The sequence below is a fragment of the Triticum urartu genome, chromosome 7A (assembly GCF_056163025.1).
Source record: "Triticum urartu cultivar PI428250 chromosome 7A, HENAU_Tu73, whole genome shotgun sequence".
Taxonomy (NCBI): Eukaryota; Viridiplantae; Streptophyta; class Magnoliopsida; order Poales; family Poaceae; genus Triticum; species Triticum urartu.
The window spans coordinates 611,506,441-611,521,799 of NC_141879.1; positions in this window are offsets into that span (position 1 = coordinate 611,506,441).

The following is a 15,359-nucleotide window of genomic DNA, read 5'->3' on the forward strand; positions in this document are numbered from 1 at the left end:
ACGTATCATATCACATTACTCCATTTCTCCATGAACTTAATACACTAGATGCATGCTCGATAGCGGTCAATGTGGGGAGTAATAGTAGTATATGGAGGCAGGAGTCGGTCTACTAATCTTGGACGTGATGCCTATATACACGATCATTTCCTTGGATATCATCATAATTATTTGCTTTTCTGTCTATTGCTCAATAGTAATTTGTCTACCCACCGTATGTTATTTTCTCGAGAGAAGCCTCTAGTGAAATCTATGCCCCCGAGTCTATTTCCTATCATATTATTTTCAGAACTATTTATCCAAAAATCCAAAAAGTACTTTGTTGCGCTTTTTATTTACTTATTTTATTGTTTGTTTTTGCTAGATCTATTTATCAAATTCATACAATTTAATCTATCTCAATGCCAAGGAGGGATTGACAACCCTTCTTAAGCGTTGGGTTGCAAGTTTTTGTTGTTTGTGTGCGGGTGCTGTTTACATAGTGTTGCTTCTCCTACTGGATTGATAACCTTGGTTTCATAACTGAGGGAAATACTTACCTATAGCGACCCGATCCCAATGGACCGAAGTCTCTGTGCTTAAGTGTTGTCCCTGGATTGGTATTGCTGACACACATAGTACTCGAGGATTTATAACAGAGTTCAATCACACACTTATTACATCGAGAGAGAGTCCCATAACAAGTACTTATTACAATAATATGGCTGAAGACTATCTAATCAAAATAACTGTGGAAGCTTCGAAGATAAATGAGTCCATCCAACTCCACGGCAAAACTGAGTGCATGACAACGACCTATCGCACCTTACTCTTCGTCTGAAAATTCTGCAACATGATACGTTGCAGCTGCGTAGGTCAGCACATGGAATATGCTGGCAAGATCACAGTAAAGGTAAATGATGAAATAAGAGCTATCACTACATGCATATTTGGCTGGTGGATGCTCAAAGTTTAACATTTGCATAAAACTAATTTTTCCCTACAACAAAAGGAATACATTTTATTTAACTACCAAGTTTATGCCATTATTGAGAAGGTTCCCCAACTCAATCCCAAATTACCATGTAATAAAATTAATAACCCAACAAATTCATTAAGTAAAGTGATGAGATCAATCAATAATTCAAATACCAGATACTCAAGATGTCCATAACCGGGGACACGACTAACCATGATTAGTTTATACACTTTGTAGAGGTTTGCACACTTTTCCCCACAAGACTCGACCACCTCCATGATCGGAAGATAGAGACATAGTCTTTCTGAAGCATGAACTCTTTACTGTGGGTAGACAGTTACACCTACTTTCCCCTACATCTACTAGCCTACCACTGAAAGAGGTCACACAACTTACTCAACTATGCCAGAGCTCATAATGGCTTGTGGCTGCACACGAAAGTTTCTAGCATGAATAATCTTATGATCTCTTTGATCCTGGGTGGCATTCCATAGGATGATCACATGGGTAGTCTGGGATATCCTAGGCAACACTGGATTCTCTAGGTGCCCGCAACCAAACCACCCAGATGTGTATTAAAGTAGCCACCTTAAGTTTCCCTTAGTTATTATCTCTCACAACTTGCATGATTCTCACATTCCAATCCCCGTCTACGAGCATGGCTAAGCAATATACGCATAACGTATATTCCCGGGGTGAGCAAAGGTATTAGGTTCCTACCTCATCAACTACACAGCAATAACCACATGTTCACAATCCTACTCATGCAATCTTTGAGGGTTGAAACTAATGCATAAAAACTGGGTAATAAGGGATATGATCAAAGTGTATCTTGCCTTGCTGACAATCAGAAAACCCTAGAGATTCGTAGTAGCAAGCTTCGCACTCCGGAAAATCTATCGTAGACAAACAGTATCATACATAAGAACTCAAGCATAAGATGCAAAGGAAAACAAGAGAAAAATATCTAAACAGAAAGTTCAAGTGAAGAGCTTTGATTTACAAAAATAATCAATCAAATCGGAGATACGAAACTCCAGTTACGATCAAACGAAGTTCAAATTCAAATCTGTTTGAAACCAAATTTTAAACTTTCAAAAACATGTTTAAGTTGATTATCTGAACGGAGGGTTCACAACGAAGAATTTGGCATTGGTTTCGTTGGATTTGGATAAACAAGCAAAAAATTGTGAGGGTTTAAAGATCAAGGACTAAACTGCGAGGAAATAATTACGTATAGGACCCTGGCCAAAAATAAACAGAAAAAGTAAAATCTATCAAACGAACATTCGCTACAGAACCTAACGCGATGAATTCCGTTTGCTACAGAACCCTAACTAAAGAACTTTCACTAAATAACTAAAAATAAAAAATGAACCAGGTTTGAACGAAAATCGAAAACCTAAAAAGAAAACCAGCGAATTGGGGCGGTTTATTACCAGACCAAGAAAAACCGGCGAGTCGGCGGCGGATCGGGCGGTCTCTAGTGGCAGCGGGCTTCGGCGGCGGCGAGCTCCGGCGACGGCGATGGTGGCGCGGCGCGGCACGGCTAGCGGCGTCGGCGGCTAGCGGCGAGGCAGGGCGACTACGGCGGCGAGCGGCGGCTGCTGCTGCTGCGAGGGGTGGCGCGGCTGACGAGGGGAGAGAGGGGCGGCGACGACAACTTATAAAGAGGCCCGGGGGTCCGACTTGGGGAGCGACCGGCGGCAGGGCGCGCTCGGACTCTGGGATGAGTCCAGCTTGGGCACAGCGAAGGTAGGCGGTGGCGCGGCTGGGCTTCGGCCCAGTTCGGTCCGAAGGTTTTTTTTGAAAAGACATTTTCCAAAAATACGAAAAATAGGAAAAATCTTACAAAAATATTTTCAAAAATTCCAGCAAAATTCACAGAGTCCCTCCTAATTAAATGGGCTAAAGTGAACATTTTTATGAACCTAAATGCATAAAATAAAATCAACATTTTAGTACTAATAAAAATAAATAAAGTTGCAAATAAAATCCAAATAAATTTTTTTTATTCAAATTTAAATTTCCAATATTTCCTTGTTGTTTTGAAGAAGTCATATTATCTTCTCTCATTATTTTACTTATTTTGAAATAACTGGAAAATAATTTCGAATAAAATCACTTTGATCCAATTTGCCAATTTTGAAAAATTCAAAAATGGATTTTTGTGAAAACCTCCAACTCTCTCTATTTGTCCTTGAGTTGCTTAAGGTTTCTAGGATCAAAATTCCAAGTAAAACAAATTCAAAAATGCACAAATTATGGATGCATATGATGATCTAATGAATAACATCCAAATTGAAAATTGGGATGTTACATTACCATTGTTGTGCTGCATCATCCTCTCCTCTCTGGGGAATTACCAATGCAGATACAAGCAATCAGGAAGACTTTCTGCTGCCGTTGCCAGGGAGACATCATCAACATCTATCAAGTACCTACGCATAAACTTTCATCTCCTTGCATTTACATTATTTGCCATTTGCCTCTCGTTTTTATCTCCTCCACTTCTAAAATGTTTTATCAAAAAAACACCAAAATGTTTTACTTTGTTGCTTTGCTTGTTTGTTTGCCATAACTGTGTGTTTATTGAAAATCAGAAAACAAAAAATCTTATGGATCCTCATCCACTTGCTAATCTTTTTGAAAGATCCAATCCAATTATGATGAACCAATTGCTAGTGAATTGAGTTTACTAGATTATCTTTATGAAGTTTTGCTTGAGATTCTGAATCTGAAAATTGTGATGACGTGTCAAAAGAAGAAATTTATAAAGTGATTCATGATAGCTCCTTGAATGAAAAGCATGATTGCAATGATGTTATTATAAATTCTATTAATGTCAATTGTGCTAATAATATGCAAAACCCTAACCTTGGGGATGCTAATTTTGCTATGTCCACTACTTATTGCAATGATCATGATTGGGGTGATTCTTATTATGATCTTGAAAATTTATTTAAGCCTCATGATGAATATGATATTGATAATAGTGTTTGCAATAATATTAAAAGTGAGTTTGAAAGAGTCCCAACTTTATGTAATAATTATCCCACTACTTTGGAGAATGATAAATCTTGTGATTTTTTTATAAAAGTGGGCTTGGAGAGGTCATGACTTTATTTGATGATAATCCCACTATATTGGAAGAGTATCAACTTTGCATGCATGTGGATCATGTAGAGAATATGTTACGTGATAGCTATATGTTGAATTTGAATATGATCCCACATGTAATTATTATGAGAGAGGGAAATATGGTTGTATAAATTTTCATGTTACTAAATTACCTCTCTTCATGTTGAGATTTTCTATGTTTTATTCATCTTCTTTGCATATGCTAGCCTTTGCTGGTTTTGATAATTTGTTTGCTTATAAAATGCCTATGCATAGAAAGTATGTTAGACTTAAATGTGACTTTAACATGCTATATGATGCTCTCTTTGTGCTTCAATTCTTTTCCTTCGTGCGAGCATCATTGAAATTATCAATGCCTAGCTAACAGGCTTTAAAGAAAAGTGCTTGTTCAGAGACAACCCAATATGTTTTTCTTTTCTGTTATTTAATAAATATGCAATTATGCTACTATAATGATTGTGTTTTATGTTTTAATTAGTTTTTGTGCCAAGTAAAGACGTTAGGATCATGTTGGGTGATAGTTGATTTGATCCTATTGAAAAACACAAACTTTTGCGTCCAGTAACATAATTGTTAAAAAACATTGAAGCAACGACAAATTCTAAATTTTTTACACAAGATTGATATAAAAATTTCCTACGTAATTTTTTTGAATTTTTGGAGTTACAGAAGTATGGTCAAAGTCCAGATTACTACAGACTGTTCTGTTTTTAACAGATTACGTTTTCATTGCATTGTGTGCTTATTTTGATGAATCTCTGGGTTGTATCGAGGGCATAAGCCATGGTAAAGTTAGAATACATTAGGTATAATTCAATAATAAAATATGAATGGGTTTGCAATAGTACTTAAAGTGGTTGCTTTATTATACTAACGGATCTCATGAATGTTTTGTTAAGTTTTGTGTGATTGAAGTTTCAAGTTTTGGGTGAGATCACGATGGATGAAGGAATAAGGAGTAAAAAGAGCCTAAGCTTGGGGATGCCCATGGCAACCCAAGGTAATATTCAAGGATAACTAAGCAACTAAGCTTGGGGATTCCCATGAAGGCATCCCCTGTTTCTTCCAACAACCATCGGTAATTTTACTTGGAAATATATATTTATTCATCACATATCATGAGTTTTGCTTGGAGTGTCTTGTATTATATGAGTCTTTGCTTGTTTTGCTTTTTAGTTTGTCACAATCATCCTTGCTGGACACACCTATTTGAGAGAGCCATAATGATGCTATGATTTGTTAGAATTGTTCTATTTGCTTCACTTAAATCTTTTGAGCTAGGGATTTGCTCTAGTGCTTCACTTATATCTTTTTGAGCACAACGGTGATTTAATTTTGAAGAAATATACTCTCATGCTTCACTTCGATTATTTTGTGAGTTAATACAATTTTAAAGAAATATCCTCTCATGCTTCACTTATATTATTTTGAGAGATGAAAATTTTGAAGAAATATTTGTGCTCTTGTTCTTCACTTAAATTTGTTTGAGAGCTTGTTATAAGCAATGGTAATATATGAAACTAGTCCCAAAGTGATAGATATTCAAGAGGGATAATAAAAACTATCATGAAGAACATTGGATATTAAAACTTGATTCCTTGCAATAGTTTTGCGATATGGAGATAGTAATATGTGAGTCATGTTGGTGAGTAATTATGCTTTAGTAGGAATATTGGTGTTAAGGTTTGTGATTCCCTATGCAAGCACGAAAGTTAATATTTATGCAATGAAGTTACATCCTACTTGTGGTACATTATTCGGTGTTAATTATGCTTAATGCTCATTTATGATAATTTTTCATTCTTGGTTGGTTGCTTCTCAATCTATTTGCTAGCCTTTCCTTGTACTAAGCAGGAATACTGCTAGTGCATCAAACTCCTTAAACCCAAAGTTGTGCCAAATGAGTCCACCATACCCACCTATATGTTGTATTTCCATGTCGTTCCAAGTAAATTTGTATGTGCCAACTCTAATTTTCAAAATGAATTTACTCTTTGTGTGCCTGTACCGCTCATGAAGCGGCAGGGGGTGGCCAAATTTTCCATGCTAGATGTGTTATTCTCAAGATGATTGTTCATTCACTTGTCATTGCACAAGAGTGTGGCCGGTATTAGGGATGCCCAATCCTGAATTGGAAAAGAAATTTACTTTATGTTGTCAAATCATAAATTCCTTGGAAAGTGTTGGTATGGAAGGCACCCGTGGATACAGCTAGCCATGGATTGTGAAATGATGGTGGAAAAAGGAATAAACTTTATTTTATGTTTGGGAACCACCTATGATCTATCTAGCATAGCAAGTATTGGGAATTCTCGGTCGTTTTTGTTGACGGGAAAAGCTTGGGGATGTTGATACGTCTCCAACGTATCTATAATTTTAGATTGTTCCATGCTATTAAAGTATCATTCTTTGATGTTTTATACTCATTTACTAGCAACTTTATATCATTTTTGGGACTAATCTATTGACATAGTGCCCAGTGCTAGTTGCTATTTTTTACTTGTTTTTTACTTCGCATAATATCAATACTAAATGGAGTCCAAATGCCACGAAACTTTTTGGAGATTTTTTCTGCCCAAAAGCCATCCAGGAGGCCCAAGAAATGCACCAGAGGGGGCCTGTGGGGCCCACTAGGCACCATGGCGTGCCCTGGTGGGTAGTGGATCCCACATGCACCCCTCCATCAACCTCTACCTCTATCAATACTCTAAAATACCAAAAACCCTAGGGGAGTCGACGAAACACAATTCCAGCTGTCGCAAGTTCCAGAACCACAAGATCCAATCCAGAGCCATATTCTGGCACTCTGCCAGAGGGGGCAATGATCACAGAGGGGTTCTTCATCATGACCCTTGCCCCTCCGACGATGCATGAGTAGTTTACCACAGACCTATGGGTTTATAGGTAGTAGCTACATGACTTCTTCTCTCTTTTTGATCTTTAATACAATGTTCTCCTCGATGTTCTTGGAGATCTATTTGATGTAATGACTTTTTGCGGTGTGTTTGTTGGGATCTGATGAATTGTGAGTTTATGATCAGATCTATCCATGAATATTATTTGAGTCTTTGCTGAACTCTTTTATGCATGATCTTTATAGCCTTGTATTTCTTCTCCGAAACTTTGGTTTGGTTTGGCCAACTAGATTGATTTTTTCTGGCAATGGGAAGAGGTGCTTTGTGGTGGGTTCGATCTTGCGGTGCTCAATCTCATTGACAGAAAGAGACATGACACGCATGTATATTTGATATGAAGGATAAAAAGATGGGGTCTATTCCTACATGAATAGATCTTGTCTACATCATGTCATCATTATTATTGCATTACTCTGTTTCTCCATGAACTTAATACACTAGATGCATGCTCGATAGCGGTCGATGTGTAGAGTAATAGTAGTAGATGCACGCAGGAGTCGGTCTACTAATCATGGACGTGATGCCTATATACATGATCATTGCCTTGGATATCATCATAATTATTTTATTTTCTGTCAATTTCCCAACAGTAATTTGTCTACCCACCGTATGCTATTTTCTTGAGAGAAGCCTCTAGTGAAATTTATGCCCCCCAGGTCTATTTCCTATCATATTATTTCCAAATCTATTTATCCAAAAATCCAAAAATACCTTGCTACACTTTTTATTTACTTACTTTATTTTGTGTTTTTGCTAGATCTATTTATCAAATCTCATACAATTTAATATATGTCAATACCGAGGAGGGATTGACAACCCCTCTTATGTGTTGGATTGCAAGTTTTTGTTGTTTGTGTGCAGGTGTTGTTTACATAGTATTGCTCGGTTCTCCTACGAGATTGATAACCTTGGTTCCGTAACTGAGGGAAATACTTACCGTTGTTGTGCTGCATCATCCTCTCCTCTTTGGGGAATTACCAACGCGGATACAAGCAATCAACGGCTTCAATCATCATGTAGGAGAAGGACCTAGGGTAAGCTTCAGCGTCAGTTGTTTGGTTCTAGTTATCCTTCCAGAAAAGGGCTGAGGATCCACTACCAACTTGAATTTTGGTCACACCGCGGTAGGTGGGCATAAGTTGGATCAGATACTTCCACCAAAAGGATCCACACGGGTCCTTTGCATGCGGGACTGAGCTCCCATAGTAAGACTCCCATATCAAATTCACCCAAGGTTTATCCTGTCTGTTGTAAAATTTATGAAGAAATTTGAGCAGCAAGGCATCATTTTGAACTCGCAAGTTAATGATCCCCAAACCCCCGCCCTTCTTTGGCCTGCACACCATGTCCCAGTCCGCGAGTGAGTTACACTTCATACCATCATCACTCTTCTTTCTCCACAAGCAATGTCATCCGATCTTGTCTAGTTGGGTTACAATTTTTGGTGGTAATCTAATGGTGCCCATTGAAAACATAATTAGTGATGTGATCAAGGAGTTCATGAGGGATAGCTTGTCGGCGTACGACATCAAGGACATGGCCGCTGTGATGTTTCTTTCTGCTTTGCAGACCAATGGTGTCATGTCTTGAACTAACGATCTCATGGTGCATGCCCAAGGGAAGCCCCAGGTACGTGAACGACATGGTGGCCATAGAGCAACCAAAAAGGGTAGCAAGACCGTTGCATTTGTCCGTTGGGGTGTTGATCGGGACCAGCGTTGACTTATGAAAGTTAATCTTGAGCCCAATAGACGTGGCATGATCGGCTAGGATCTCTTTGATCTTATTGGCTTGACTCAGGCAGGCTGGCATGATTATGATAGTGTCATCCGCATATTGTATGATAGGGTAATCTCCATTATCGCAAGAGCAAATGGGATAATCTAGTAGATTCCTACAGAGAGCATCATTGATTGTTGTTTGAAGAAGATCCGTGGCAAGGACAAAGATCAGGGGGGACAACAGGTCGCCTTGTCTAACACCACATTTGCAGTGGAAGATTTTTCCCGGGGTGCCGTTTAAGAGGACAGAGGATTTGCCTAAAGAGAATATACATTGAATCCATTAGATCCATTTGTCATTCAAGCCCATGTTCTTCATAATTTGCAGCATGGAAGAATGTTGGATAGTGTCAAAGGCTTTGGAGAAATTAAGTTTAAGAAAAACCACCTCTTTTTGTGATGTCTAACATTGATGTATGTACTCGAATGCCCATGCTAGGCAGTCATGTATAGATCTTCCACGTAGAAAACCATACTGGTTGCGGTGCACAATTTATAGGATGATTTTCTGTAGTCGGTTGGCCAAGAGTTTGGTGATCATTTTAAGACAACAATTGAGCAATGTGATCGGACGAAAGTCATTGAACGTTTCTTGTACATTGTTCTTGGGTATTAATGTGATGTATCCATTGTTCAAACACTCCAGAATGATCTCTCCATTATAGAATTCATCACATAATCTATAGAAGTCGAATTTGATGATAGACCAACATGCTTTCAGAAATGCCCCATTAAAATCATCAGGGCTCGGGGCCCTATCAGGGGGCATCTCGTTGATCACCGCGTCAACCTTAGCATGTGAGAAGGGTGTGGTGAGACTATCAAAGTCCACATGCTACCTAAGAAGAGTCGATAGATTAAATTTCATGTTCGGAGTGGTGCACGTACCCAAGCATTGTTTAAACGCTTCTAGAAGAATGGATTCTTTGCCTGTGTGGTTGTCGACAAGCACCCCTGGTTAGTTTTCAGAGTTGCAATGCAGTTACGCTTGTATCTCTCTGTGGCAACAATTTGGAAAAATTTAATGTTCTCGTCACCAAATTTAATCCATCGAATCATGCATCTTTTCTTCCAATACTCCTTTTGATAGTGGAGTAATCTAATGAGGTGATGTTTGAGAATGTTCCTCAAGTTGCCTTCACTTTCGCCACTCTTCAATCGAGTCTAGCTCCAAAATAGCTTTATTTGTGTTGTTAATAGCTACCTTGAGACGAGAGATTTTCTTACTCTAGTGACTTAAATCTCAACGCACAACTTTGAGTTTTTGACAGAGTATGGAAGCAGCCTTATTATTTTTTCCAAACTTGATTGGCTTGTTCCAGGCACTTTCAAAAAATTCCATGAAAGCCCGGGTGTGCAATCCAATATGATTCAAATCTGAATATTTTTCTTTTAGGTATCTTGGTCTGCATAACAACTGTGCAAGGTATGTGATCAGATACAGGACATCCAAGAGGGTTTACCATTGTATTGGGGAAGGAGGTGGTCCAACTTAGAGTGGTAAAAAAACCAATCTAGCTATTCGAGGAGAGGGTTTTGCTGCATGTTGGACCATGTATAGGCCCTACCTTTGATAGGAAGTTCAGTGATTTCTTGGTCTCGAATAAAATCATTAAAGGTGAACATATCTTGTGTGTTTCCTCCAGGCATGTTACAATTATCATGTGAACTAATATAATTGAAATCACCGAGAAGTAACCAATCTTCAGTAGAGGGAATGTCAAGATCAAATAACCACTGGGCAAAATTGGCACGTTGTTCCCCTTGGCACGAACCGTAAATGTTTATCAAGTTATAGCTATGAGCATTTTGGGTGGATATAAAGTTGATATCTAACGCAAATTGTTCTTCAATTATCATGGTGCCAGATAAAATACTGCTATTCCAGATCGTCACTAGCCCCCCTCCCTCGATGCACCTATAGATGGAATGAATGCATATCTATCAAAGCGTTTAGGGCAGAGGGACTTAAGGGTGGTGGCATCAAACGTCGTCATTTTTGTTTCTTGCAAGCATATAATCGCGCACCCACTATTCTGGATAGCATTCGATAGCGCTAATTATTTTTGGGAGGAATTAAGTCCACGAATATTCCAACATAAAACATTCTAGTTCTTCAAAAGTACAATTTAACTAAAAATAAAGCAAATGCAGCTCTTAAGCAAAGGTAGAGGAGCCTGTCTTGTCTTCAGTGAGCGTAGCGATGGAGAGTTCCTCCTCGGGAATGGCACATAACTAGGTGCCAATGGATTGCATGGTGGTGATGGCAACACAAATGAAGCAACATTGGAAGTATTGGTAGCAGCAGAAGGCATGACACAGGGCTTCACTTTGGACTTGTTGGGACAGGCTTCAGAGAGCGAAGAGGCACGAAATCCATCATATTTGTCAGAACGGTTGTTGCGCCTGAGTGTGGAAATGTCAACCGGGGCCGGCAACTTCCCCTTACGCTTGCTAGCCATAGAGCTGTCAATGAGAATAGACTCAGAGATTACCAGAGTCGTTGGTTGCAACAAACCCGCCTGGGTTTCAGAGTGTCCAGACACCAGACCAGTCAGAGATGATTTAGTATCAACAGCAGCAGGAGTGATATAAGTGTCAGATATCTCATAGGTCTCCACATTCACTGGTTGAGGATCAATCATCCTATCAGAGAAAATATCTAGGCCATCATCAATCTCCTTGATGATCACCAAGGACTCCATCACAAGTGCTAGGAGGGCAATCTGGTTAAACTGCAGACCATCAGAACCAGCTGAAACCTGAACCTCAATGTGATAACTATCCTGCCTAAAACCATAGCTGGTAAACCAGGGTCCCGTCGAAGCAATCAGCGGGTGAAGAGCATCAAGCAAGACATTATTGAGCTGCTGACATGGTATTGGATCTGACAACATGATGGATAACAGAGCATCGCCCTGAGCAGACAGACCAAACTGCATACCTTGGCTATGAATATCCCAAGATAGTTAAGACTTCTTCAATAGATTGGATCATCTGGTTGGGCTGGGATGCAATAGCTGAACCTTGAGCATGGAGAGGAACAATGACCAAGTTTGATTGTGCAGAAGTACTATCATCAGAAATTGTAATAGAATCATTCCAGGCTTGTATTGGGTTGTCAGAGATATTGTTATCAGGCACAATTCCATGCAAAACAGTGAGACCTTGAGCTGCAAGCCATGCTTGGTAATTCACTAGATGAGGTGGCATGGGAGGAGTAGGGGGTTCATGCCAGGCTCCCCAGCCCGCATTAGGAGCACCATTGTTATGTTGAGCACCATTGGGGGTGCCGCATTTTGAACTAGCCAATTATGAACTTGTTGTTGATACAACTGTTCAGCAGTAAGATCTGGACCAAACTGTGGGTGTGGATTACCGTCAGGGGGTGGTGGTTCCTTGCTAGCCGGAGGCACTTCTGGTAGCAATCCATTTCATTAATTACTACGAAGGATTGTGATCTGAACTGTCCAGCAGTCGTGCACACCACCCAATTGCTAGACCACAAAGCTCTTAGGAATCAAATTCATACGAATCACCCGTGCTTTGAGAAGGATGAACTGCCTATCTTGTCGCGGATTGTACACAAAAACCAAGGAACCATAACCCCCAAAAGCTTTGTTGATGTAGTAGTCAGTTTGGTAATCGTAGGGAAAACCAAAAAACATAAGCCAAATCACTGGACCGAAAGAAGTGGTACGCCTGTTCAGAGCTTCGTTGTGAGGAACAAAGGTGATTAATAAATCCTCATCTTCAAGTTCAAGGGGGTGGCAACAGCAGTATCGCGCATAAAAGAATCCACAAAACCAAAAAAACCCATGTCAAACGGATGGTCACTGGATTCAGTAGTGAAAAGCTGGGCTTCATGAAGCAAACCTTCAACCATTGTACGAATGGCAGCCCAACGGTGGAGTGGAACGTAGTGACTTGCTTCAGCTATGGCCAGAAAATCGTGGTTGAGCGGCACGATAGGTCCAACCACCATGCCTGACCGCACCAGACGATCCGCTGGCCCTGGCTCCACCGCAAAGCCTGGCGGCAGGAAGGGTACGGGGTTGAGGGGGCAGTTCGCCATGGCGGAGGATGGTGTTGGGGGTGGCGTCAATGGTGGCAGTGGCAGTGAGGATGCCATTGGGGGGCTTGGAGTGGAGCAGGAGGGGGACGTTTGGGTAATCGAGGTGGAAGACGAAGCGTGAGGGGGTAGGGTTGTCAATAGGAGGTGATTTCGGGACCCATACCCATCTATTCTCTGTGATCCTAGGAAGCAGGATCGATCCACGTGTCCATAGAATCCACACATTGTGCATCTCACGGTAGGATGCAACTTCTGTTTACGGTGAGAGGGAACTGTAGGTGCGAAAACACCGTTGTGATTAAGGTTCCCGGGGTCAGCAGACATTTGACCAAAATTGGGTCGTTGCTTGATTATCATGGGACAATTAACTGCCTTATGGTCAGGCACTGAACATTTAATGCAAATGAGGCTGGCTTGACAAGAAATATTTTTATGGCCCCATTGGGGGCATCTCGAGCATAAAGAAGCCCAACTAGTGGCCAATTCCATAATTTCCTTAGTAGAATATTGGGCTTGGGACAGGTCGGCCTTGTGGTGAGTTTCGAGCAAAGGAGGCCAGTCCTCATGGGGGAGCATATTTGAATGCCGAGGCGAGAAAACATTGCGACGGTGATGGATATTGGGCCATAATTGAGCATTTAAAGCTGCCCAGGAGAATATACTCAGCTGATTGATTTTCCCCAAATTGCTCCTGCCTGAGAAACCGCTCCAATAATGAAAAAGAATTTGAATAATTCGTCTTAATGGGCTATGGATTCAAATCTGACTGAACCAGTGACTGATTTGGAACCTTGGAGCTATGATCTTTTAGGCGGGAAGTGGAAGCTTCAGAAAAATTCTTGTTTTAGAAAGCCATGTGATCAATGCGAGCAAGCTGAAATTTGCTTAGGACATGAGCCGACGTGGAGACCAAAGTAGAATTCTTTGGAGGAGAACCCAAATGAGTTTTGACCGCTATAGGGTATCTCGTAGAGATGTCTAACAATTCCTCATCAGCATGCCAACAAGAATCGGAGATGGGAGCTCGAGTAAACCGACCATTGTACAAATGAAAGTGACACACAAAATCCGGCCAAATACGATCTTTCAAACCATATATGAAATGCCCCACTTTGTTATTGGCCGCAGAAAGTTTGAATGAACAAGAATTGATCTGAAGAACCTTAAAACCAGAGCTTAAACCACCGATGCAGCATTGTACAACAATGCCAACCGAGTCCACTGAGAGAGGGAAGGAGGCTGAGGAGAACATGGCCAGCAAAAAGAACTCCTTGAAATCCCAAGAAGGGGAGAAGTGAACCGTTGAGCCGAACTTGTGTCTCACCTGATCTGCTAGGGCAAGGCCGGAGCAAAATCCCAATGTAGAAGACCATCCATCGAGGGTAGAACTAGAGATCTCCATTGGAGGTGGTGGGGAGGTGGTGAGGGAGAGGCAGGTGGGAGGAGGAGAGGGAGCCATTATGCCCAGCTCAGATCCGCTCTGAATTCTATACATTAATTCTGAATGACAAAAGTTATCTTAAAAAATACCATTACAAATTCTTACAAAAAGAATGAACTATAGTAAATCTATCTATTTTCTATCCTATTTAAACATATATAAATCTTCAAGATCTTCTTGATCTTCTTCGTTTCCAAAACCTGCAAAAGAGGCACCAAAGGAAAAAGAAATTATTATTGTTAAAAGCGCCCCCTCCTTCATGGAGGGATAGTAAGACTGAGCCCGCCTCCTTCCTCTTCTCAGTTTCCCAAGTCGTCCTTCGTCTCGGTTCTAGTATCGCGTTAGATCTCTGAACTGAAGCTAGATTGATCTCGCCGTCGCCGGTGGGTCGTCGGCGTCGGACTGGACGTTGGAGGGGCTGGTGTTTTGTGTGGCCGGGAGGGAAGGAGTGGGTTGGGTTCGTTGGTGGGTGAGGGGGGCCCCGCATCCCTCGCCTCGTGACTCGTCGTTGCTGCCGTTCTGATGTGTCTGTTACTAGGAGTGGTTGACTCAGCCAACCTTGTAGCTGTCCGTCACGCTAGGCCTTTTGGTGTGGAAAGATATTTGTGATTCGTAAATGATAAATAAAAATATGCAGTTAGACCGTTTACTGAAATGACAACAGCTGAAGGTCAACGTTTCTGAGACCTTTTCATATTTCCGGAGCAATTTATCCAAAACTTAGTTACCACAGAATTCAGAGAATCAGAGCATGCCTGAAAAAGTCGTATTCCATTTTTCTCTTGTTCGGAGCATACAATGTACACTGATTTATCTACTACTACCCTCAGTTCCTAAATATATGTCTTTTAAGAGATTTTAATATGAACTACATATGGATGTATATAGATGTATTTTAAAGTGTAGATTCACTCATTTTGCTCCGTATGTAGTTTATATTGAAATCACTAAAAAGACATATATTTAGGAACGGAGGGAGTATATGAAACTTGCAGAAATACAAGTGTAGCGACACCAGCTTGCTGACATGCATTCTCTCTCTCTCTCT